This window comes from Mirounga leonina, unplaced genomic scaffold, assembly GCF_011800145.1.
Source record: "Mirounga leonina isolate KUSES-001 unplaced genomic scaffold, KU_Mleo_1.0 Mir_129, whole genome shotgun sequence".
Lineage (NCBI taxonomy): Eukaryota > Metazoa > Chordata > Mammalia > Carnivora > Phocidae > Mirounga > Mirounga leonina.
The window spans coordinates 38,944,052-38,960,793 of NW_023270323.1; the positions used below are offsets into that span (position 1 = coordinate 38,944,052).

The 16,742-nt window shown below is 42.7% G+C and overlaps 1 long non-coding RNA gene across 1 annotated transcript; it reads left to right on the forward strand.

Moving 5' to 3' along the window:
• The first annotated feature begins 1,464 nt into the window (after nt 1-1,464).
• Nucleotides 1,465-13,544, forward strand: LOC118010528. Its single transcript, XR_004679216.1, has 2 exons — nt 1,465-1,498; nt 13,232-13,544. It is a non-coding gene; the product is annotated as an uncharacterized LOC118010528 (long non-coding RNA).
• Nucleotides 13,545-16,742: the final 3,198 nt, after the last annotated feature.

A 16,742-nucleotide genomic window follows, 5' to 3' on the forward strand; every position in this document is an offset into this window, starting at 1 on the left:
TGCCAATCTTCATAGCCACCATTTCCTGAGCTCCTCCATGTGCCTGGCTCTGAATGAGGAGCCGTGCCGGCATGACCTCATTTTATCTGACAGATAAAATGCCATTATTATGGCTGTTGTTTTTTTTAAGATTTTATTTATTTATTTGACAGAGATGCAGCGAGAGAGGGAACACAAGCAAGGGGAGTGGGAGAGGGAGAAGCAGGCTTCCTGCCGAGCAGGGAGCCCAATTTCCCAGGACCCTAGGACCATGACCTGAGCCGAAGGCAGACGCTTAACACTGAGCCACCCAGGCGCCCCTATGGCTGTTTCTTGTATGAGAATCCTCAGTCTTAATGAAGTTCAAAGACTTACAAGGTCAGACAACTAAAGATGGCAGAGCCAGGATTCAGATCCTGTCTATCTAATGCAGGGGTGTGGGGTTTTAGGCACTAGGTAATACTATCTAATGATACCTAGCATTTATTGAGCACCTATTATGTGCCAGGGTATGACTTAAGCTTTTTAATGTATCTTTAATTTTTCACAATGACCCTGCGAGGTAGGTACTTTTATTATTTACTCATTTGATTTTTGTCCACTTCTTGGTTAGTGTGGTTTTCCTATATATTAAAGATCACAGAGGCCAGTTTAACGTGGCCCATATGATGGGGCACAAACTGGCACCGGAGAATGTGATTGTTTTTATGCCCCTACACCCTGAACATAGTAAGTGCTGAAAGACATTTGAAGTGGGTAAAAGCAACAGCTTATTCCTTTACTTCTAAAGCCTTGATTGTAATCAATACATAGGTCCACTGGTTGGTTGGGTACTCGCCCCTCCCCAAATGCCTGCAAGCTGCACCTGGACAGAAACTGGGTCTGTTTTGTTTATTCGCCGTCTGTGTCAAACACCTAGCCTAGAGCTGGCATATATTAGGAGATAAATATTTGTTGAATGATTTCTCATTTTACAGATAAGGAAACAGGCTCAGAGAGGCTACGCAAATTGTCCAAGGCACAGAGCTTCCAAGGGGCAGAGGAAAGATTCAAACCGAGGATTTCTCATCCTAAGACCCTGCTCTTCTTTCCACCCCAGCCCACAGCGTCCTGTGCTGTGTCGCCTGGACCACAGCGACTGAGCGGGCGAACCCCGGCTGCGCGTCTGGGGGCCGGTGCGAAGTCGGTCCTCACTCAACCCCGAACCCCAAACGCAGGTGAAGTCGAGGGAGGCCGCTCCCTAGATGGAGATAAATAGATTGTGAGAGGATGCGAGACGCTCCCAGCGCGTCCGCCGCTCCCGGCGCTTTCGCTGCGGGAGCTGGAGACCCACACCGTACCCTCTCTGGGGTCTCGACTCTCTGGGCCCCGGTCTCTCCTTCTCCCTAATTTATTTCTCATTGGAAAACGAAGCGACTCTAAGGGATCGTACTGAAGCCACAGCCCGAGAACACCGCGACCGGCAACGGCCCCCAACCACCTGGCATCCACGCTCCGCGCTGCGTCCTCGCCGCGACAGGTGCGCATGCGCGAGCGTGTGTGCAAGGAGGGAGAATTTAGCGTCAATCTGTGTGCGCAAGCGCGTGTGAAGTGTGCGTGAGCGTGAGAACGAGTGCGTACGTGAGAGTGGGACACGGGGTGTGTGCGAAGCGAATGCATGTGTCGGCAAGTGTGTGAAGAGTGCGAATATGAGTGCGTGATTGTGTGTACTTGTGTATGTGAAGCGTGTAGGTGTTTCAGAGCTTGAGTGGGGGTTTGTAAGCATGACTATGAATATAGGAGTGTGTGAATATATGAAGGGGCAAGTAAGAGGCTGAGTGTGTGAGAGAGGGTGAGTGTGAACAGTATGCGTGTGAATGTGTGTGAGAAAGCATGTGATCCTGCGAGTCTGTGCATAGGTGTATGTGTAAGAACGTGCGCCCGCCAGGGCGTGTGAAGAGTATGAGCGGGGGCGTGGGGGATCGCGTGCGTGAAGTTTGCCTGTGAGAGTGTGCGTGCCCGGGACGCGTGCGTGCTTGGGATGCGTGCGTGGGGCGTGGCTCCTGGAGCCCGACCTCCGCCGCTCACCCCCACCCACCCAGGGGGCGGGCCACAGCAGCCCGGCGCCTCTCTTGGCGGAGCAGCGGGGTCACTGAGAGGGAGGGAAAGAAGGAGGGGACAGGAGTGGCCCCTCACGGTGGAAACCTGCAAATAAGTGAGAGGGGCTTGGGGGGCATCACCGGGGGTCCCCTTTTTCACCTCTCCCCCAGTTTTCTTCACTCACCCTCTGGATCATCTTTCTGGCCATTTACCCAACAAGTATTTATGGAGTATACCAGGCTCTGCTTTACACGCTGGGAAAACCAGAAGAACAAGACAGCTTAGGTCTCACTCATCGTGGAGCTAACACGGGACTTTCAATTCATGTGTAACTGCTTTGCAAAATGCTGGTGTTATAAACACAAATTTTGGTCTCTGCGCTCAAGCCGAGGGGGCATGGAGAGCTTAGAAGACAGAGTATGATAGCAGTAAGGCAGTACGTTGAAATAAGTGCCAGTGCATTCCATCTCCATCCGAACCACAACCCTTCCACTGTGCTCTTGAGCTTGGGCTTGAGGTTAGGCAGTCCTGGGTGTGAATCCCCCTCCTTGACAATGGAAATTATAATGGCACTCTTCTTATGGGGTGGCTGTGAGCAGTAAATGAGTTGTCATGACAACCCTTGGCACAGTGCCTGGAACATGGTTAGCACTGGGTATATGCAAGCTACAGTGATGCTGATGTTGATGTTCTGCTGGCCTGATGGAATGCTGTGGAGAAGGGGAGATGTGCTGTAGGTTTTTTTAAAAAAGATTTACTTATTTATTTGAGGGGGGAGGGACAGGGGGAAAGGGAGAGAGAGGCAGAGGGGTCTCTATCTCCGGACCCCGAGATCATGACCTGAGAGGAAATCAAGAGTCCCATGCTTAACCAACTGAACCACCCAGGTGCCCAGATGTGATGTAGGTTACACTGTTTGAGAGATTATCTACAGATTCAAATTAATTTGTGTATATTTATATCATATTGCTTTGTAGCATCAGATTGTGAATATCTAGATGCTTCGTCTTTATTCATCTCTACTAACTTCTTACCCTCCTGAACCAATGTTATTACTAGTGCAGTTGTTAAAGGGAAGTTCTTTAGGGGAAGACAGCAAGAACCTATAAGAGCCAAATGTCCTTTCAGGCAGCCTTAGAAGCATTTTTAGTCCACCCATGTGCCATTAAAATGAAAGGGAATATTTTCACAGTGACACAAAATGCATGCTGTAATTTAACCTTGTGAGCGAAACTTCCAATTAAGTATGTTTCGGAAGTATGTTTCCTGATTAGCCACGTACCTCCCTGGAACAAGGTACTATATAAACAATTATGGGACATGGTAGTTTTGTTTTGTTTTTAATGTCTTACTGTCTTACTAAGTTTTTTTTTTCTTTTGTTTTGTTTTTGGTGTTCAAACTAAGACCATAAGATAATTTTGTTTTAAACCAAAGAGAGTATCTTTAAATATTGAATTTCCTTATTTAGACTTTTTCAAGGAAAAAATATATTTTAAAAAGTCTTGAAAAATATGAGAATTCGTTGCAGCATCTAGGCTCTCAAATTTAGTAGCTGGAAATGAATTTTGCCACTATCCAGCTGACCCATCCATCTTATGTTACAGTCAGAGAACCTGAGGTCCAAAGAGAAGTAGTGTTATAAGTGATCAATCCCTTCCAGCAGTCACCAATAGGACCATCTCAGTTTTGTTTCTCTGCCCACACTATCCACACTTACACATTTGAAGGAAGATATCCTGGCAATTAGGAGGAGAAAAGGGGGAGGATTTCCAGCTCCCTTCCAGACTGGCACATCCCTGTTGTGTTGTCTCAGTCCTAAACCCTTGGAATCTTCCTCAAATCCTCTCTTTCTCTCCGTACATTTAATTTGTGGGGAAGGCTTGATGGTTCTACCTTTAAAACATATCCAGAAACTGACCACTTTCAACATCCCAACCACTATCACACTGGTCCAAACCACACTCTGGTCTCCTGCAGAGCCTTCTGACTGGGTCCTCGCTCCCATCCTTGCCTCTACAATCTGTTCTCAATTTAGCAGCCAGAGGAAGCCTCTAAAAACAGAAGTCAGATTGGGTCAGAGTAAGAACCAAAGACCTTACAATGACCAAAAAGGCCCTCCATGATCTTAACAGTGGCTATCTCTCTGAACTCCTCTCCTCCTATTGGCCTATTCACTCGCCCTGCTTTCCTTTCTTGTCTGACCCTCTCCTGCACTGGCCTTCCCCTCTGCTGAGAACTCTTCCCTACAAGTCCCTTTGCTTACCTTCAGGTCTTCCTTCAAATGTCACTTGCTCACTCTTTTTAAAATATCGAAGCCCCTACTGTGCCCTCTGCACTCCCAACCCCCCTTACTGTGCTTTATTTTGTTTTCCACAGCATTTACCACTTTCCAACATACTATATAATGTACGGAGTTTATGTGTTTATTGTCTGAATCTCCCTTTGAGAATGAAAACTCCTGGAGGATATTTATGTCCATGGGGTCACTAAGAACGGTGCCTGGCATAATAGTTGCCATCATCAATATTTGATGAGAATTCAAAAGAAGAAAGCCAGTGTTCCTGGTAGATGCCTGAACTCAATTCTGTCTTACCTCTACATAGCACTTTGGAGTTTCCAAAGACTCTTAAATATGTTATGTCATTGGCTGTGCACAGTTATATAAGCTAGATTGGACTTTTTTTTTAATTGTTATTTCCACAATGAGATATTCAGAGGTTAAAGGACGTGTCCAAATCAGATCCAGGACTGGGATCTAAATCAGAGTGTCATTTTTGGTAGGAAACAAGTTCTCTATTCTAAACCTCTTGGCTAAATGAGGAAAATGTAGGTCACTGGATTCGCTGTGGATCCTTCTAAATTCTGGCCCCGGGATGAGGGCTGGGTCCTTCTTCAACTGCCTGCCTTTGCGATTATGTAGCTGTTCAATCCCCAGCTAAATAAGTGATGTTTGGGGGAACATTCCACAATGGCCACATCCTCTTGTTTTTATAATTTGCACAGGGTTGAAAACAAGAGATATTGTCTTGCTGTTAGCTCAAGCTCATTTGGAGTCTGGCCTGAATCTCTTGACTTGGCTGGATGCCCTCCCTCATCTGACTGCTCTGGGCAAACCAACATACTGTCTTAGTCAGTGCATTACAGTTCCTTCCTCATGTTTGGGTTCTCTGTCAGTCCATCAGATTTAGCTGATGAGCTCATTGACTGAAAACTGATTGAGCAAGACAATGTCCCTCATTCTCTAGGCACACACAGCACCATTGTTTTCCACAGATACTAGTGATAATTGACATCCTCTTATGAGGACATTAATATCTCAAGAGTAATCAATAAGCGCTGTTAGAGCAAGAATTTATCATATTGAACTACAAAGGTAGCAAAAAAAAAAGGGTAATATGATTCAGAAAATAGATGTTAAGTATAAAATTACCAATTCTGAACAAGTTTTAAGATAACACTATTTCCGGGGCACCTGGCTCGCTCAGTTGGAAGAGCATTCGAGTCTGGATCTCGTTGTCATGGGTTTGAGCCCCACTCTGGGTGTAGGGATTACTAAAAAAAATAAATAAATAAACTTAAAAAAAAGATAACACCATTTCCTCAAGGATGTTCACATGTAGTAAAATAAATGACAGTTACTTCTCTGTTATCTTTCAAATACCATGAACTATTACTTTCTTATGTGAATGAGGGAAATTTAAACATTTTGAGACAAGAAAAGAAATAGAACCATTTTTTTTAATTGATATATTGATTTGATGTTTGGGTATGGATTAACCCATGCCATCTCCACTTAGAATGTAATACACGTCTCAGTTATACACTGTTTTTCTGCCCCAGGTGCTCTAAAGGAACAGAGATGTTCATTATAAATGCAGAAGGCATAGTTCAGAAAGGAGCAATGGCAGCCGAAGTTAACCGCATCATTGCTATTCTGCAGGGGGCTCTTTTTTTTTTTTACCTCGGGTGCTGGTGGTGGTGGTTGTTGTTTGAGATTGAACAAGTTAATGGTGTTCCACACAATGTACCTAGGAATGATCATAATACCATTTATATTGGCCAGAAAATGACCCCTAGCCAGAGAAGTTTGTGTGTATTTAGTTGCCAATGAAAGACAAAGCATATCAAATGAATGGCTACTTTTTAAGATAGGGCCTAGGTCATACTGTTAGATGAACTTCTGGAAATAGAGCTACAGTTGCTATTGAAATTCACCATTACTTATCAAATGCCTGCATGTGCTAGGTGCTGGGGTACAAAGATGACTAAAGCCTCACCACAGCCCCCAGTGAATTCTAATAGGTGTGTGATAATGGAATGCAGTAATCTATGGAATCATGGAGGAGAGAGCCATTCTGTCTTCCAGCTGGCATCAGGGACTCTGGGATTGGGCCTTGAACTATTTATAGGATATAATCAGATTAAAAACAACACAACAACAACAACAATAACACAACAATGAGAGAAGAGACTTCTAGGCCAGGGGTCCATGAGTGAGCACAGACCTGGACGATGCATTCTGTGGAGCTGGAATAGCTGCATGCAGCAGAAAGAAACAGCAAGGGCTGCTTAGCAGCAGAAACAAAGGGTCTGAGTGGTTGGTGAAAGAGTAGGAGCTATTATTAGATGGATAGTCTTTGAGGGATGCTAAGTAGAAAATTGAAAAGATTATATTGAAATCATTATAAGGGATGGATTGGAAGAGAGAAAAATCAGAGGCAGTTAAAGTCTTAGTGTCAGTCTCAAGATGATGCAGGCCACATTAGTCAGTAGTGGTGGGAGAGGAGAGGAGAGGAGAGGAGAGGATAAATTCAAGAGTGCCAACAGTCCTCGGTTGCTCTTTAGATGGGATGTGGGTACAGAAAGAGAAATGAGTCAGTGGGGAGTTGGATTTCTGGCTCAGGTGTCTGTGTTACTGAGGGCACCGTTAACAAATGTAGTGGTTACAGAAGATAAGCAGTGTTTCATTGTTTCAGATGGACTTGTGGATAGAGTGGGTGGGAGAGGAAGAAGGTGAGGTTTTTGGTGTTAAGCATTTTGAGTTGTAAGTGCTGTCAGAACAGCCAGTGGGATATTTTTCATGTGTAATAGCAGTTGGAAATAAATATCCGAACTTCAGAGAAATTGGGGTTGGAAATAAACATGACATCAGCCTATAGTGTTTAAACTACATATAATTGTTGGAACATCAAGTTGAGATGAAATTACTGAGGGTTGAGGTGATGGTTATGATGGCCAAGCTCATTGTCTTGGCATAGTATCTTTCCGAGTAATTGGCACATAGTAGTTAACATATTTGTTAAATGCTGACTCTGTTCCAGAGTCTCACTTCCCCGGTTGGAAGGCAGCTTGGTGTGAATATGGCATTAGAGGTAAAAATACCCCCCCTTTAGCAGTGCCTGGGTGGCTCAGTCGGTTAAGCGTGATGCCTTGCTCAGGTCATGATCTCAGGGTCCTGGGAATGAGCCCCCACATTGGGCTCCCTGCTCAGCAGGGAGCCTGCTTCTCCCTCTGCCCTTCCCCACTCATGCGCGCGCTCTCTCTCTCTCTCCAATTAAAAAAAAAAAAAAAATCTTTAAAAAAAATTTTTTAAATAGCCTCCTTTAGCCAACCAGGTGCCTTAGAAAGTTGACCTGAGCACTCAGTCCCCATCCCATCTCATCTAATAGAAATAGAGTGAAGTAGGGAAATCCTGATGTCATATTCAGGTACCCTGCCTTGTTTTCATACCAAAAGACTTCTTTTCCCATGCAGACCTTAGATATTTTCTGATAGATTCAACCTTATCTTCACAGGGCCTGCTGACAACATGCCAAAGATCCATCAAGTAGGGCAGCCAGATGTTTATGGCCTGGTTCTGGCTTATTAGCACAGCATTGCTCAGATTCCCAGTCTGAGTCAGAATCCTAAGTGACTGTTCCAGGTCACAAGATGTTTATGTTTCCTGAAGGATTTAAAGTGCTTGCAGAATGGTCTGTCATATCCACCTCCAGAACTACGATTGCTCATCTTTGAGATCCCATGTAGATGGAAAAATGAGGGAGAAATGGCAAATCAATGCACAAAATCATATACAGTGTCACCATTTATCATCAGCTAGAAGGTGGTATTGGTCTTGTTACTTTCCCGTCAGTTACCACATTACCTAACTGCCCTCATCCTATGATGTTCTGGTCAACCTCTCTGCTTCAACCAGGCAGACCTGTTTGTGGTCACAGCACATACAGCCCCATATGTGGGGCTTCTTACCCACACCTTTCCCCATTTAAAGTGCTTCTATCCTTTTCTCACTCATCCAGTTTTGATCTTTAAAATGCTCCTCAAGGGACTCCTGGGTGGCTCAGTGGGTTAAGCATCTGCCTTTGGCTCAGGTCATGATCTCAGGGTCCTGGGATGGAGTCCTACATCAGGCTTCTTGCTCAGCGGGGAGCCTGCTTCTCACTCTGCCTGCCACTCTCCCTCCTTGTGCTCTCTCTCTGACAAATAAATAAAATCTTAAAAAAAAATAAAATGCTCCTCAAAGTGGTAGCTTCTTCATATGACTTCTTCCTAACGGTAACAACTCAGATTATCCAAAATTCCTCAGTGTTGCCATGTATGCTTAATTATAAGTTTTATCTCTATATGGTATATCCTAATTCTTTAGGATACTTATGAATACCCTTATTTTTCCAGAGCAATATCTTGTAAACTAACCCTCAGCATCACCTAGAAAGATTGTTGAGTTGAATGAACTAGTCAACAAGGTCAATTTGAAGTTTTTTGGATGATGGGAATAATAATGACTGATTCATTCACTGAGTGGTACGGCAGACACCGTACTAAGCATTTTACCACGTTATTACACTTGATTGTCACAGTAAAGAGTGAGGAGATCATCCTCATGTTACAGATGAGAAAATCGAGGTTCAAAGAGGTTAAGTAATTTGCTTGAGGCTACATGATTAGTAAAGAGCATAACCTGGGTGGAAACCCCAGTCTTTGAGACTCTACAGTTCATAATCTTGCCATACTGTCTGTTTCTTAAAACAAAAACAGTTTTTGGTATTTTTTTATCTCTTTCCATTCTTCCTTGCACAGGGCTGCATACTGAATGCTGTAATTAAATTTGAGGTTGCAGGAACACAGGGATGCTAATTTCCTTCAGCGGATGAGTGTCTTGGTCAGCATAGATGGGGAAGTAAAGGAAAGTAGGACCTGCCTCAGCAACTGCAAGGCCGGACCTCATGGAGAACTGAAAAAAATATCACTCCTCCTCATGCCCATTTCCTCAGAACGGGCTTACTCAGAGTTTTAAGGATCCGCTTTCCCTGTGAGAACAAAGCTCTCAGATAAAAGGCCCTTCATTAGAAACCAGTTCTTTCATTAATTCAACAAATATTTGAGTGCTTACAATATGTCAAGCACTCTTCAAGGCACCAGGGAAAAGTGGTGAGCATAACAGAGAAATTTTGTCCTAACAGGGCTTCTGTTTCAATAGTCTTATATTAAGTTTTAGTGATAATAATTCTCATGTGGCTGTTCTCTTCCTCGTGCTTATTCTCTGGTTTGAAGACTTCCTCATTTTCAGGATTGTGCTTGAACTAAGAAGTGGGTATAAGCCAGTATTTTCCAAATTTATTTATCGTGGACACCTGTTAGTTGCTTCTTTTTTTTTTTTTTTAAGATTTTATTTATTCATTTGACAGAGAGAGCACAAGCAGGATGCACGGCCAGCAGAGGGGGAGGAAGCAGCAGGCTCCCTTCTGAGCAGGGAGTCCAATGCGGGGCTGGATCCCATCATGACCTGAGCTGAAGGCAGTTGTTAACCGACTGAGCCACCCAGGCACCCCTGTTAGTTGCTTCTGCAGCATTAATAGTGTATGGTTTCAGCCTTGGAATTCTGGGGACCTTCACACTATCTATGGCTCCACAAAGGAACATATGATCTAGGCTAAGCCAATCAGTATGTTATCCCTTCCACAATGATTGGCTTGGTGGATACCATGTGACCTGAGAAGGTCCAATAAGAGCAAATCTCAGAAATTTTAAAGAATAATGATTCTCTCTAATGCTCTGGAGAGTGCAATGTGTACATATGAGGGCTGGATCTGCTGCAGTCATTTTGTAGAGAAGAGGGAAGAATCTGATACACAGATGTAAGCAGAGTCCAGAAATGGAGCTGGAGGCCTGGGCAAATTGCATTTTGCCTGCCCCATCTCTAGACTTTAACCATCAGTGAAGCCAATAAATATCTTCATTTTTTGAAACAGTTCGAATTCAATTTGTTAATTGCAACTTAAAGCATAGCAATTGATATTAAAAAAAGAAAAAAAAGATGAAGAAAAGAAAGGAAAATGAAAAAATATTTTCCTTTCCCTTTGTTTTTTTCTAGAAGCATTTTACAGGGCTAGATTTTCTCAGAATAAAATCACATTGGGAAATGCTGATTTTGACAGTTGATAGCTACTAGCCAATGTCCTAGAGAGGTTAAAATATGCATCCTTTTGACTAAGTTTTTTTAAAAAGATTTATTAATTTATTTGAGAGAGAGAGAGGGGGTGCAAGCAGAGGGGAGGGGCAGAGGGAGAGGGAGACAAGCAGACTCCCTGCTGAGGGGGAGCCCAACAAGGGGCTCTATCCCAGGACCCTGAGATCATGACCCCTGAGCCGAAATCAGGAGGCAGATGTTTAACTGATGGAGCCACCCAGGCTCCCCTTGACTAAATATTTTTTTTTTAAGATTTTATTTATTTATTTGAGAGAGAGAGAGCACATGAGAGGGGGGAGGGTCAGAGGGAAAAGTAGACCCCCTGCTGAGCAAGGAGCCCGATATGGGACTCGATCCCGGGACTCCAGGATCATGACCTGAGCCGAAGGCAGTCGCTTAACCAACTGAGCCACCCAGGCGCCCTTGACTAAATATTTTTGAGAAGTACTTTTGTATCTACTAGTATATAGTCTAAGTGCAAAGAAATCTTCTTCACTGTTAATCTTCAAAAATGACATGTGGTAGGGGCGCCTGGGTGGCTCAGTCGGTTAAGCATCTGCCTTCAGCTCAGGTCATGATCCCAGGGTCCTGGGATTGAGCCCCGCATCGGGCTCCCTGCTTAGGGGGGAGCCTGCTTCTCCCTCTCCCTCTGCTTGCCTCTCTGCCTACTTGTGCTCTCTCTCTCTAACCAATAGATAAAATCTTTAAAAAAATGGCATGTGGTTAAAATTTTTAATACAGTTGTTCAGTCAGTGCTTAAAACACCTTTGAGATACTAGTTAAGGAAAAGAGAGAAAAAAGAGGTCATTATGATTATAGCTGAAAGAAATAACATATCTCAGGAGAAAGAAAATATAGAAAAAATGGAAGAAATCAAAAGATAAGGATAAAGTCAGTTTTCTGGAAAGGGAAGTTTTAACACTAAACTGGAAGAGAAAGTATACAGTAAAATTTCTAAGATTGTGTAATTCAGTGTCACGTAGGAAAATGTGAAGATAAGAGCTAATAAATCACAAGAAGATCTCTTAAGTTTGAGTGGACAGAAAACTGAAAGACAGGCTCAGTACAGACGAATATAGTTCAAACTATATTAATAAAGTCGTTCTATGTTATTTTAATTATGATCCAGAAACAAAAGGGGGATTTAAAAGGATTGAAGGACTATTCCCTAATGGTATGAGCCTAATCTGGCTCAATTAAATCTGACTGAATTGCTCTGTTCAACATGACCATCAAAATGTTGTTTTTGATCATCTTAGGAATGAGAACAGAAAGTAATCTAAGCCTTTGGCGATGGCATTTATCAGAATGGCGTTTGACGTGTGTGTGATGATAGGGTCCCGAGCTATCTAACATTTGTAAGCTCATTTCAGTAACCTGAAAAAGCCCCTCCATTAGTGGGCACTAATTATAAAATCAACATGTGAGACCTATTATATTCATGGGTTGACTGGCATCACTTGTAGTTGATCTAAGATTATCATCTAAAGAGCTTTTGATTTTGGATTCATTTGCCAAGTTACATCATTCCTGAAGCATCTCAAATCAGGCAGGACAGGGTAGAATCGCATGCCACAGGGTGTAGATGGATCCGAATGGCCCTGATTTCATCAACAGTCATGATCTAATCATGAATGATCAGCTGTTCTGTGATACCAACAAGAAGGTTCACCTGCTCACGTGACACGCCCTTAAACATCAGTTCCTCATGGTTGGCAGTGGGGTGTTGTGGGAATGAAGTTACAGGGATCCAACAGACGGCAGGCAGAATGAGATCTCCGAGTCTAAGTGGGATCACTTCTAAGGTGAACAGGCACAACAGCCTTGCAAGGATATTTAGAGGAACTATCTCCTGTGGACAAACCTCTCACAGGCTAATCACTATGCTAATCCATGGTAAAATAATCTGTCTATTCTTTGGATGAGACACGTATTGCCCCCTCAGTGAACCTCTTATAGATGATATGAACTGTTCGTTTGAATCTCAGAGAACAATAAGTCAAGTTGACTGTTCTTTCCAGTTCAGCCATTGAATTTTTAAGTTGCCCAGCACCTGTGTAGGTCTGACTGGATGACTACTCATAAACGCTTTCCACTGCCTTGCCGTATGGCTTTGCTCAGAAGGGCAAAGAGAGACAAAACCCAGGAGAGAAATGGTTGCAGTATTTTCTTGTCTTTCTCTGTGGCTTTATAAATGCTCAGAACATGATCTGGCATGATGAATTGTTTCTGTGAGGAAGGCAGCTAGACAGGAACATTGTCTTCATTCTCTAGATAAGAGAATTGAAGGAAGATAATTTAGGGTAGGCTGATTACAGTGCAGCATGAAAATGCGTATCTACAGCTCTTTATTCTAGTATTCTGTCCACCCTGATTGAAATAACACCACCATCAATAATAACAACTAACACTTATTGAATACTTACCATTCTTTATGTATATTATCTCATTTAATCCTTGCAACAGCTCTGTGCAATGACTGCTATAATTAGCTCCACTACACAGATGAGGATAACAAGTATTGAGTCAACCCAGTTTCCTGTTTCTTAAATATCATCCTGGGAATGTTAAGTGTTTGGGGAGGGAAATGAGCTTTTTATAACCACTCAGCCGTTCCTCATTATACTATGTAAAAACGGTTAGCCTAATTTTCTCATTAAGTTTGTATTTTTTCCTTCTTATTTATCTTCCCTTCTTGGTAGTGGAAACTTACCCACAGAAACAAAAGGAATCTTTCTTCGATCTTCACTGTGTCTCAGCCTTTCAAGAGCCACTTGAGCTTGAGTAAGTTATTTAACCTGTTTCCTCTGAAATTTATAGAATGGAAATAATATCCCAGTTTTTTTCATTGGAGTGTTGTGAGGGTGAGAGGAGACAAAAATGAAAATGTTTTGTGAAATGTTTAGCACTATGTAAACACTGATATAAATATTGTTTTTCCTTGTAGATGGGCTTATCTCTTTGCCTCACTTTTACCCTATTTTTCTGAATAAAGACTGCATTCTTTTACATGTTCATATCTGAATGTCTTCCCATGGTGCAATTAACTACAACAATAAAGATGATAGCAAGAGTTCTGAGGAAATTCACTTACAACTATTTTGTGCCTCCAGGTATAAGTTATTCTCATGGCAGTAGGGTGCATTTCATTTTCTGAACCCCCAAATACCTCATAGCTCATTACATCTTCTAAGGACACAATTGATACCTTTAAATACACCACGCACAGAGTTATTAGTTGATCTCCCAAAGCCTAAAATTGTTCATGCATCTTCTTAAGTGCTTAATGTCACTAGGAGCAACACAATACCTTGAATATTGAAGCCCTAAAGTTAATTTGAGAGGATTCTACCTTCAAAATTTAGTTTTATATAAAAGTAACTCACATTTTAAGAAGAGGTTGAAACACGGTAGCCAATGACTAGAAAAGAAAGAAACTTTGAGGGGCGCCTGGGTGGCTCAGTCGGTTAAGCGCCTGCCTTCGGCTCAGGTCATGATCCCTGGGTCCAGGGATTAAGCCCCGCATCGGGCTCCCTGCTTAGCGGAGAGCCTGCTTCTCCCTCTCCCACTCCCCCTGCTTGTGTTCTCTCTCTCTCTCTGTGTCAAATAAATAAATAAAATCTTAAAAAAAAAAAAAAGAAAGAAACTTCGAAAGTGTGAATGTAAAAAGACGTTCAGAAAGAAAATGACATGAGAAAATATTATAAGAAAAAATTAGAATGTGAGTGAAAGCACATCACAGCAAGGCCAGTGCATATGTGTTGGGGTAGGGTGAGCAGTGAGAGAGAACACAGAGGTAGGCTGTCTCCCATATCCCCCATCCAAGTACGAACCAGGCCCGACCCTGCTTAGCTTCGGAGATCAGACGAGATCGGGCGCGTTCAGGGTGGTGTGGCCGCAGACCCACGTTCCCATACGATGCTGGGTGCTGGCTAACCTCAATCACGTGAGAAGTCCAGCCTGACTCTCACTACTAAATCCAACTCTTCACTGGACCCCATTCAAAGAAGTGTAGAAAACTCTTTTTTTTTTTTTTAAAGATTTTATTTATTTATTTGACAGAGACAGCGAGAGAGGGAACACAAGCAGGGGGAGTGGGAGAGGGAGAAGCAGGCTTCCCGCAGAGCAGGGAGCCTGATGCGGGGCTCGATCCCAGGACCTGGAATCATGACCTGAGCCGAAGGCAGACACTTAATGACTGAGCCACCCAGGCACCCCGAAGTGTAGAAAACTCTTAACATGGGTGAGTAAGAAGGCCATTGGCTCCCAGTAAGAGTTCCAAAAGGATGCAGAATAGATTATCATCACACCCATTCAGGAGCAAAAATTGGTTGTGTCCCTCAAGCCTTAAAGGTGAAGCACAATATTTCAAAAGTTATGTACTGTGTGTCTGTATAAGTATGGAATTATGGCATCGCTACAGAGGCATAAAACAACCAAAAAAGATACCAAAGAAACTTTGACAAATGGACACACAAACACACACACACACACCCAAAACCTTCAAAATTAATAGTTTAATCAATCTATTCAATCTATTTTTCTTTGTCTTCCTACCATTTCTTATGATATCCAGGATCAAGAAGGAAGAGCGAGTTCCTGTTTCTTCTAACTTGGCTATAATAATCGTCTATTGCTACATAACTGAGTACCTCAAAACTTCGTGGCTGAAAGAAGAATAAATAAATGTTGGTTATTTCTGGCAGTTTCAGTGGGGTAGAAATTGGTAAGCAGCTTAGCTGGGTGTCTGGCACAGGGTCTCATAATATTGCAGTCAACATGTTAGTTGGGGCTGCTGTTGGGGCTGAAGGCTTGATTAGGGCTGGAAAATCTGCTTTAAGGATGGCTTAATTCATATGAGTGGCGGGAGGCCTCAGTTTCTCTCCATATGAGCCTCCCTATAGTGGATTTGAATGTCCTCATGACATGGCAGCTGACTTCCCTCCAGCGTGAGTGATTTAAGAGAATAATATGGATACCACCATGTCTTGTATAACGTAGACTCAGAAGTCATATACTGTCGGGGCGCCTGGGTGGCTCAGTCGTTAAGCGCCTGCCTTTGGCTCAGGTCATGATCCCAGGGTCCTGGGATCGAGCCCCGCATCGGGGTCCCTGCTCAGCTGGAAGCCTGCTTCTCCCTCTCCCACTCCCCCTGCTTCTGTTCCCTCTCTCGCTGTGTCTCTCTGTCAAATAAATAAATAAAATCTTAAAAAAAAAAAAAAAGAAGTCATATACTGTCACATTCACAAATTCCACTGGTCACACCAGTCAGCTCTATTCGGTGTGGGAGGGGACTACAGAAGGGGAATACTAGATGATGAGGCTCAGTAGGGATCATCTTGGAGGTTGGCTGTCACAATGGTCAAATCACTGGTTTTGAGCTCCAAATAATAAAAAGGCTATTCACCAAAGGAAACTGGTAGGAGTCAGATGCAGTCTCTGCAAAGAGTCAGGAACTTGAAACTACCTTCTTGGAGGAAAAATGGTTGAAGTAAATGGGCACATTTAGCTCAAAGATAAAAGATTTCAAGTGGGGATATCGTCACTTATTTGAAGGACTGTCACCTAGAAGAAAGAGTAAACTTGTCTCCCTAGAGATTGGAATGAGAATTAACAGATGAAGATGTGTTGAATGACTCTTGGATTCCAGGCAATATTCAAGGGATTGGAAGGGAAAAAAAAAAAAAAAAGCCAAGACATAGTCTTAGACCTTAAAGAATGCAGTCTTTAAAAACTGTGGAAGAACATCGTATTTTTGCATATGCCTGATATGCTATAGTTATTTAATGTAATTATTGAGGTGTTCAAAAGAGAAGGAAACACCATGTGATTTAGACTGAAGCAAAGTTTTGGAGTCAGTGTGGACAAGATGACTCATGGGCTCCATTCTGGTTCTGTGAGCCTATAGTTTTAGGAGTAGTCTCCAGACACTTGTGAATGTAAAAGATGGCAGTGAAGAAAACCCAGTAGAACTTGTATGACATATTTACAGCATTGCTTTAAATCAGCCATAGATACTATTCTAGGGTAATCTAAGAGAATCCAAATGGATTTTATAGTTTTATTATAAAAATATTTGGGGACAGACACAGTAAATATGTATATACAGTGTGAAATCATCAAGGAAAAATGGAAACAGGATGATTTCATACATGTAGCCATCTATTTAATATTTATAAGGCACTAAATATATGCCAAGCACTGTTGTAGGTA